This window comes from Rhagoletis pomonella, unplaced genomic scaffold, assembly GCF_013731165.1.
Source record: "Rhagoletis pomonella isolate Grant_MI unplaced genomic scaffold, Rhpom_1.0 Rhpom_scaffold_00009, whole genome shotgun sequence".
In the NCBI taxonomy this organism is placed as follows: Eukaryota; Metazoa; Arthropoda; class Insecta; order Diptera; family Tephritidae; genus Rhagoletis; species Rhagoletis pomonella.
The window spans coordinates 13,815,878-13,825,427 of NW_023458563.1; the positions used below are offsets into that span (position 1 = coordinate 13,815,878).

The following is a 9,550-nucleotide window of genomic DNA, read 5'->3' on the forward strand; positions in this document are numbered from 1 at the left end:
ATGCAAATCATTATAATGATTGCAGTGTTTTAACAGTTTCAGCGATTGCATTGCATTTAAGAAGTACACATTCTTTACTTTTAATCGGTTCAATAGTTTTCGAAATATAAGCTTTTGAAAATGTTGAAAATTCCACGTTTAGCCCCCCTACCGCCGCCCCTGTCAATTTGCACCAAAAAAAAATATGCCGTTAAAATCCGGAAAAGGGGGCGGACCACGCCCACTTATTTTTTTCTCTAGCTCAAAGGTCAGTATTCTTTAGGTATTCCATTCTTTTAAGTAATATAGTATTTTTGTTAATTTAACCACGATAAAACATTTATAAAAGTAGTAAAGTAGTAAACATGCGAGGGTTGCATCTGAACACCGAAGTTGGTGCTGCCAGACGATTTATCATCACAATTTTTACTTGCGTCAACAGTTTTTTTGGGTAGAACTCCTTTCTGCGTAGGCGGCCTTTGGCCGCGATTTAGGATTATAACCCTTACCAAATAGAATTCTCCTTTTGGTGTGCACCAACTGGGGCTACCGCCCCAGTGATGTAGCCTTGGGGAAAGGATGAGGTAACTAGAATTTCCTTTCTGTGTGGTACACCTGGGGCTACCGCCCCGGTGATGTCTATTATGGTTACTGGTTACCCTTATTTTAGGTTCTTAATTTTTTTTTAAAATAGAGCCGCAGGCGACCACGCGATTTTTTATTCAAAATTTTCCTTTTTCAAATATTTTATATTATAAAAAATATCGACGCAGGCGTAAATATTTGCTATTTAATATTGTTTATTAAAAAATGCAAAAAATATGGATTATTGTTATGTAACTTAAAGAAAAACATACATTTTTGTTAAAAAAATGGCCATAATTGAAATTTTTTAGAGGTTGCTATTTAAAAAGCACATATCCAAACCTACCATTATATTGTGGAGGTCATTATGAAATATAAGTTGGTTATTTTACAGTCTCTAATTTTCGAACATGTGAAAGTAGTGAAATGGTTAAACGCGTTTTATATTGTTAAAAAATTAAATAAAATACATTTATTGTACACAAATCCCACGTGAACATTGAAAAGATCGTGCATTTATGCAAGTACAAGTGATAGCTGCACTTTTTATATGAAAATTTGCTAATGAAAGTGCAAAAAATTTTACCAACAAATTACTTAGATACTAGTATTAAAAAAGTGAAAATAGTGAGAATTTATGTAAACATATCTGTTTCTTAGGAACCTCGTAAAGTTTCATGAGAAAATTCGTTATAGTTTTGCTAAAACACAAAGTACACTAAAGTCAACCCCTAAAATTTCATAAGTCGTTCCACTTGATTTCCTGATCAAAAAGTGCATTTGCCACATCCTTTCATATAAATAAATGCACATAACACTCTACCTAATAGTTTACACACTTTTATTTTATTTTATCTTGTGTATAAATCACTTTGATCCAACTTTTATTAACTTGTAAATTACATTGAATTGTACCCACATTTATAATACGTTTGTTCGTCGAGCAAAAAATTTGTACGAATTTGTACGAATTATCACGATTTTTGCCCAAATCGCGTTCGTGCAGACCAAAAAATTATCCAACACTCAAAAATTGTGAGAGCAAAGGGACAGTTCTCTTGGAGAGAAGTTGCAAACTCTTGCTGGAAAAAATTTTGCCAGCAAGAATTTGCAAACACGAAAAACGTGTGGTTGTGGCGCATGGTTGCATTTTTGTCTACAATAATTTGAATAAATTAGTTCGTTAAATTTAAACATTTATAAACACGGGCGATTTTTTTATGAAAAAAGGAAGTAAATAATTGTTGATATAATTAATTTAGTTAATTCCAATGATTTGAACTTAATTCGGCTGAAAAAAATTGTATTCGCAATCGGAATACAATTGCAACCAGAGTCGATTTAAGAAACCCGACAGCTAGTACGATGAAGAAATTGAAATGTATGTTAAAGAAAGTCGGAACAACAAGAAATATACATGTATATCCTGTTTTTGGCCATCCGAAAGAATTTTAAAAATTCTATAAAATTTTTTGTATGTTTGAAATGCAACCGTGGACGCCAGCTGGCATGGAAACTTGCAAACTCCTGCAAATTTGAGTTCGTGCAGAAATTTGCAAGTTTCTCAACATTAGAAAGAATTTGAGAGAATTTTTTCTTACTCTCTGATATTTTGAGTGTTGGATAATTCTTGCTGGATTTTCGACGAACAAACCTAATAGCACATAGTTGCAAACTAACACATAAGATTTGTTGCCATACCGTACAAAACAATACATACAAAGAAGCAACACAGAAAGGAGAATTATACTTAGTGAGGGTTATAATCCCTAAGTGCGGCCGAATGCCGCCTACCCAGCAAGATGTTCTCTGCAAAAGGTGTTCAGCCCCTCTTCTTTTGCAACACAGAAAAGAGAGTTCTACGTAGAGAGGGTTATGATCCTTAAGTGCGGCCGAAGGCCGCTTACGCAGAAAGGTGTTCTCTGCAAAAGGTGTTCAGCGCCCCTTCTTCGGCAACACAGAAAGGAGAATTCTACTTAGTGAGGGCTTTATTCCCTAAGTGCGCCCGAAGGCGCCAGGTTTTCTGCAAAAATTTTCAGCCCCTCTTCTTCGGCAACACAGAAAGGAGAATTCTACTAAGTGAAAATTCCGAATTAAAAATCCGCTTTTATTATTCAAAATTCCAGTCTAGCAGAACCAAGTTTGATGTTGTTTTGCTATCGTTTATACGATAACTTTCACAACAAATTATATAAAAACTATAAGGTTGCATAAAGAGTTTTTTCCGCCGGATTGATATTTAAAACATAACGATTGATTTCCATTTTTTCAGCGTATTATGCACCAGCGCACACTGGGAAAAAATCTTTTTGTGTGAAGAAAGCTGCCTACTCTGCAAGTCCCACCCGATTTCGATAATTCTTTTTTAAAAGGTTCGGCCCAAACTGAAGGCATAAGGTTTTGGAATGGGCAGATTTTTGATACAAAGTGATCCGTGGCGGGCGAGTAGTTTCAAGTTCTAGGTCCTGGGTTGTTGTTGCTGTTGTAGCGTTGTCGTCAAGTTCCACTAAAGGCAGCCCTAGGAAGCGCCCAGCTTCTGTTGGGTTGGTCCACAGGGACAAACCCGTTAGGGTTGTCGGGTTTTCCGGGCATGCGAAGAGATGTTTCGAGTCACGTGGGGTCTCTCCGCATGGCGTACACTTATTTGGCACATCCTCATTCAATCTACTCAGGTAGGAGTTTAACCTGCTGCAGTAGCCAGAGCGAAGTTGGGCTATTGTCGTTCGTATCTCCCGAGGCAGATGAAGCTCCGTCTCGTCTATGTCTGGGGGCGGTATGCCTAGAACGGCATTCACAGGTCTAGAGTCTACATAACTCGAGACTGACTCCCTATGAATGCCGTTCAGGGCCAGTCGGTAAGCTGACGGGTCCAGAGGTTGCTTGATGAACCTCTGGACTTCGTCCGTCAGTTCATATAGATGCCTCCTGACGTGCCTAGGCGAGGGCTCCTCTGCAAGCAGCTGGCTGTTTGGGTGGCCACTTCCCGATCAGGAACTGCTTGCAGAGCATTATGTTGTGCTCCTTTACGGGGAGCATTTGCGCCTCGCCGTGGAGATGATGTTCGGGCGACATCAGGAGGTATCCTGTCGCTGTCCTGAGTGCGGTGTTCTGTACAGTCTGTAGCTTCGTCCACTGCGTCCTACTAGTCCCCGGCGACCACACTGGCGCTGCGTAGTTTAAAACCGGCCGGCCTATTGCCTTGTATGTTGCCAGCAACGTTTCTTTGTCTTTGCCCCAAGTACTGCCGGCTACCGACTTGGGCACCTTGTTACGGCTCTGTACTTTATTGACAATAGCGGTTGCGTGCGCAGAGAAGGAGAGCAGGCTGTCGAATGTTACTCCGAGTATTTTGGGGTTATTCGCCGTTGGAATTGGTGTGTCATCGACGTGAATTCCCAGCGGTAGCCTGACCTCCTTCGTCCAGGTTGTGAACAGGGTCGCAGAGGATTTCGTAGGCGAGAGGGCTAGACACTTTGCAGTGAAGAAGCGAGAAAGTTCGGAGAGATACCCGTTTACTTTCGAACACAGGTCATCAATTCCATTCCCAGTCGCCATGATCGAGCAATCGTCGGCGTAAGAGACAAGCGAGACTCCCTCTGGTGGTTGAGGGAGCTTTGAAATGTAAAAGTTAAACAGTAGCGGGGAAAGGACACCACCCTGTGGAACCCCCTGTTTTATTTTTCTAAGACGGTGTCAAACGCCTTTGACGAGTCCAACGCTACTAGAATCGTTCTCTCACAGGGACGTTTACGGTTAAGGCCACGAGTTATCTGAGTGTTTATGGCATTAAGTGCTGTTGTTGTACTGTGCACTTTACGGAAGCCATGCTGATGCTTCGCTGGGGTCAGATGGTTCGCGAAATACGGGAGCAGCAGGGCCTCAAGTGTCTTCGCTACCGGCGAAAGGAGTGTTATCGGTCGATACGAATCGCCTTTGTTGGCGGGTTTCCCCGGTTTGAGCAGTGGGACCACTCTCCCCACCTTCCAGATGTCTGGGATGATGAGAGTGGCCATAGACAAATTGAGGAGGAGATGCTCTCTCGCTCAGTGGCGGTTACAGAATTTTATTTGGGTGGAGGGTTTTTTGGATCAACTTGCTTGAACCCTAATTTATTTTTCATGCAGGTAGAGGTTCGACTAATTTTTATTAAGTGTGAAGTAAAGTGTTTTGTGATATAATTTTACTTTTAGGAAGATTCATTTTGTGGATTTGGTGCAAGGTCCATTTACAGAGTCCCCTGTAATAAAATAATTATACTATTTTGTAAAAACCGCAAGATAAAAAGTTATACATTGGGTTTATTAAAGCAATATGTATATACGTATAAATACTTATTTCTTGCTTACAATGTTTGTCAAATAATAATAATAATAGTATATTGGCGCTTACACTTACGTTAGTCTTTGTCCGAGCTTCTCCTCCGATCCGCCTTGATGTTGTCACACAAAGAGGAGTTTCATTCGATTCGTTCGCTGGCTATCGAAGATCGAAAGTGAAATTCGTATTATGAGCTATGCAAGCGTGTCGAAATTTCGTTGAGTATCGAATTTTCTGTCGAACTGAATTTTGCTTTCTTTGGTGTAGCGAAGTGTTAGAAAATTGTGAAAAATGTATGATTTTGCATTTGTTTTCTTACTTTTTGGCGGGTAGACACTAATTTTAAAATCTTTTTATTAATTTCATGCAGTTCTAACGTCGCGAATACTAAACACAAGCTCGAAAGGCTGGTTTTACTTGTGAAAGAAAATCTAAATACTCTGTTGGCACGATTTCTGAAAACAAAATCATAGAGCTATTTATAGTTTTAATATATTTGTAATAGATTGGGATCACAAAATTTCTTAAATATATTTTATGTCAAAATATATTCGAAAGACTACACTTAAACTCTCTTAAACGTTTTCTGCTCCTGGCCAGTTTTCTAAGCTCTCATCCTCTGGCGAATCGTTGAACCAGAACTCCGTTGTACTAAATTTTACCAGGTTTTTATAAACTCGCTTTCTTTTTTATTTCATTTTAATTTGCACAAATTTACATATCGCACACCGTCTTCAAAAGAGTCACAACTCAAAATAATACGTTTGTCAGAAAATGCGAATAACTATTTCTTAGCACATGATAATCATATGGGCAAGGGCTACTTTACCTTAAGTATTTTTTATCAAATTATAACAATAATTTGTTCCAGCTTTTTCTCAAAGGTAAATAAAAGCTCGGTGTATATTTTTAGCGCGTAATCTCAAGAATGCCAAATTTTGAGTTGTGACTCTTTTGAAGACGGTGTGCGATATGTACATTAGACTGCATCAGCAAAAAAAGTTTTTCCGCCGGGGTTACAAAATTTATTATATTTTAAGACGTCCACCAAAATATTTCTGAAAAATATTAAGATTTGAGCGAGGTGGATCGATTTAAAAACAAAAGACAGAACTTTTTGGAAAGGCTTAAAAAAACTGCATAAAAACATTTAAAAATCTTTTCAACGGAATCGTAATAATAAGATTTTGGATGTTGTTTTGTTTAATTTTTTCACAGATAGATTTGCGAAAAACTTCAATAACTGGGCCAAAACAATTCATATTAAGACTTATGGAATCTCGATAGAAAGGTATTTTCCCACTATTTTTATTTATGTGCAAAAAAAGTCATTCGTGTCCCAATTTTTATTTTTATTTTTCAAATACCAACACATCTTAATTCAACCTTGAATGATGTTCGTTCATCATACCTTTCTCTTTCATCCTTTGAATTTGCTTATTAGCAAAGAAATAAAGGGTGAGAAAATACCTTTCCAATGATACCCTACCAGCCTAAATCGGAAAAGTTTAGGTTCAGTTATTCAAGTTTTTCTTATACCAATCTTTGAAAAAAGTTAAAAAACAGAGTCAAAAATCTCTATCTCTTTTGTTATTTGAGGATATTTTTTAAAAACATCTTTAAGAAACTATTTTTATTCATAAAAACTCCATTTTGGGGGTATTTTCAAATCGGTCCAGCTCGCTTAAGTCTTAATATTTTTCCAAAATATTTTGGTCGGCGAATTAAAATATAATATTTGTCAATGTTATTGTGGCTTATTAACATTTAATTTTTAATATTTTTATTGAGTTTTGTACCACGATTGTTTATTAGGAATAATTGAAAAAGCAACAAAGTCTAAGCGGTAGAAGTTATAGCAGCTATTTCGGAGATCACCACATCTCCTCATCAGACTTCTTTTTTCTAGACTTCAGCAGGGATCGAACCTGCGTAATCGATGTTCAAAGTCAGAAGCGTTAACCACTGATCTATGTACATCCCGTAAACTCTTGTTGCTTATACATTTTCCTTATGCAACCAACTACTATCAAGTGCAGCTGATTTGCCGCTATTTAAACTCGACAGTGTGGTTGCTGTTGTCAATTCTATACATCCATTTGCTTATTTGCTTTTTTGTATAGTTTCAGGCAGGCTATTCCTAAACTATGTATTTGTCAATGTTATTGTGGCTTATTAACATTTTATTTTTAATATTTTTATTGAGCTTTGTACCACGATTGTTTATTAGGAAAAATTGAAAAAGCAACAAAGTCTAAGCGGTAGAAGTTATAGCAGCTATTTCGGAGATCACCACATCTCCTCATCAGACTTCTTTTTTCTAGACTTCAGCAGGGATCGAACCTGCGTTATCGATGTTCAAAGTCAAAAGCGTTAACCACTGAGCTATGTACATCCCGTAAACTCTTGTTGCTAATTCATTTTCCTTATTCAACCAACTACTATCAAGTGCAGCTGATTTGCCGCTATTTAAACTCGACAGTGTGGTTTTTGTTGTCGATTCTATACATCCATTTGCTTATTTGCTTTTTTGTATAGTTTCAGGCAGGCTCTTCCTAAACTATGTATTTGTCAATGTTATTGTGGCTTATTAACATTTTATTTGTAATATTTTTATTGAGCTTTGTACCACGATTGTTTCAATTTTTCCAAATGCCTGCCTTGGCTGGTGCCACTTTAGGGCATGCTCAGGACTTCGCAACACGCCAGATTAGACGAGCGACTATGTGGGTCCCAGCTGTGCAGCCCAGTCGCATCCCTCCCCCGCGATGCCGCCAACCACCACCACAAGGCAGCACCCCATTTTGCAGCACATACAGCAAGGAGCCGGCAGGCAACACAACTCCTTAACTCCAAAAATAGCAATTGGTCTCCCAAGGCACACAAAGGGGCTACAATTTAACTGTAACGGACTCCAGAGCAAGATCGAGGAGATAACTGTATTTATGGGAAGGCATGGAATATTAATAGCTGCGGTCCAAGAGACGAAGTTGCACGGCAATTCAACCTTGTTGAATTGCGCCGGATACAACGTGCAACGTCGAGATCGCGAGCGAGACAATGGTGGAGGTTTAGCATTCATCACGCACCACACCGTGCAGTATCCTCTTATTGAAGCAGATATCGACCGCAGGGATACCATCCTAGAATGTCAGGGTATTGCTATCCGGTCAGGCGATGTTGAGCTAGAAATATTTAACATATACGTACCCCCTGTCATCAGCTGCCCGGCAGGATATCACCTTGAAATAGGCGCGCTACTCAGAGGTGAAAACCGTATGGTAGTTGGTGACTTTACGCGCACCACGATCTTTGGCACTCAACCTTTGCTGACCCTAGCATCAGACCATGAGCCCATAGTGATCTCGATTGATAAACCTGCCGACTTAGCTTCCGTGGATCACCGGACCTATGTCAACTTTTCCAAAGCTGACTGGAAAGGCTTCGCGGATGTTACTGAAGGCGCCTTCACTGCACTGCCCATACCAACCGACGTTCACGTAGGTGAACGTAAATTCCGCAGGGTTGTCACTGCTGATGCAGCTCGCTTCATCCCAGCAGGATGTATTAAGGATCCACATCCGAACTTTCCTCCTTAAGCGGCTGTTCTAGCCGATGAGCGCGACAACCTTCGTCAGGCCGATCCCGGAAATCCCCGTATCAGGGATCTCAATTCGGAGATTCGGCAACTTGTGAAGGTACATAAGCGGAAGAAATGGGAAGAGCATTTGAAGACCTGCAACTTCGCCTCTGGTGTGAGCAAGCTTTGGTCAACCGTGAGGTTGTTGTCCAACCCGACGAATCGTGACGGCAGGGTCGAAATAGACTTTGATGACCACGCTTCGTCGGACCCGGAGCGATGCGCGAGCTATTTTAGCCGGCAGTTCATTCTGCATCCTCCGGTGGATAAAGCTAAACATCGAGAAGGCTGATTACATATTTAACGTTTTGCAATATAAAAATAATTTTTCTTTCAACTTATTAATATTTGCACAGTTTTTTATCTCGTTTGGTAATTCATTGTACATTTTATAACCTACGCATTCTAAGGACTTATTTGCGAACTCCGTTCTTACTCTATTATATTTTGGCTACTTCTAGTTTCATAATTATGGATCTTATTATTATAATGTATTCTATCACTCAAGTAATTTGGTAACATTTTTAATTTTATATTATGTATAAATTTCAATGTGTAATAGCTAATTTATTGTTTTATACTAAGCCAATTTGACATATTTAGCATTGTATTCTTCGATGTTCATGAATTACATTTTAATTTTAATCGCATTGCTTTGTTTTGCTGTATTTGTAGTTTCTTAATTTGTATATCACTTGGTAACAGTATTATTGTTGTGCAGTAGATAAAGTGGGGTTCAATAATCGATCGATATACCAATATTTTGTAATGTTGATTAATATGTTTGCAAGTTCTATACATAAAGCCTATTTTCTTTGCAATTTTGTTTTCTAAGTAACATATATGTTCTCCAAAATTCAGTGTTTCATCTATTATCACTCCCAAATACTTCATTTTATCTACTCTTTGAATTTCATAGTTTTTTATTTTCGGACTTATATCGCTTAAATCATTATTACTTATAATGTGTGTGTGTTTGTTGTGCGCTTGATTGTGTTGGCATAACAAAAATGAAAATAGTGGAAAAAA

At 38.6% G+C, this 9,550-nt stretch overlaps 1 protein-coding gene across 4 annotated transcripts in view; it reads left to right on the top strand.

The window, feature by feature from the left end:
- Positions 1-9,550, top strand: part of LOC118745584 (Wilms tumor protein 1-interacting protein homolog) — a 277,158-nt gene that overhangs the window by 2,060 nt on the left and 265,548 nt on the right. Inside the window, exon 1 of one of the 4 annotated variants that reach the window (XM_036479081.1) lies at positions 6,154-6,172. The exons of the other annotated variants lie outside the window; for them this stretch is intronic. The gene's annotated coding sequence lies outside the window, so the exon portion shown is untranslated. Of the gene's footprint in view, positions 1-6,153; positions 6,173-9,550 lie in introns of those variants that run through there. 4 annotated transcript variants of the gene reach the window in all.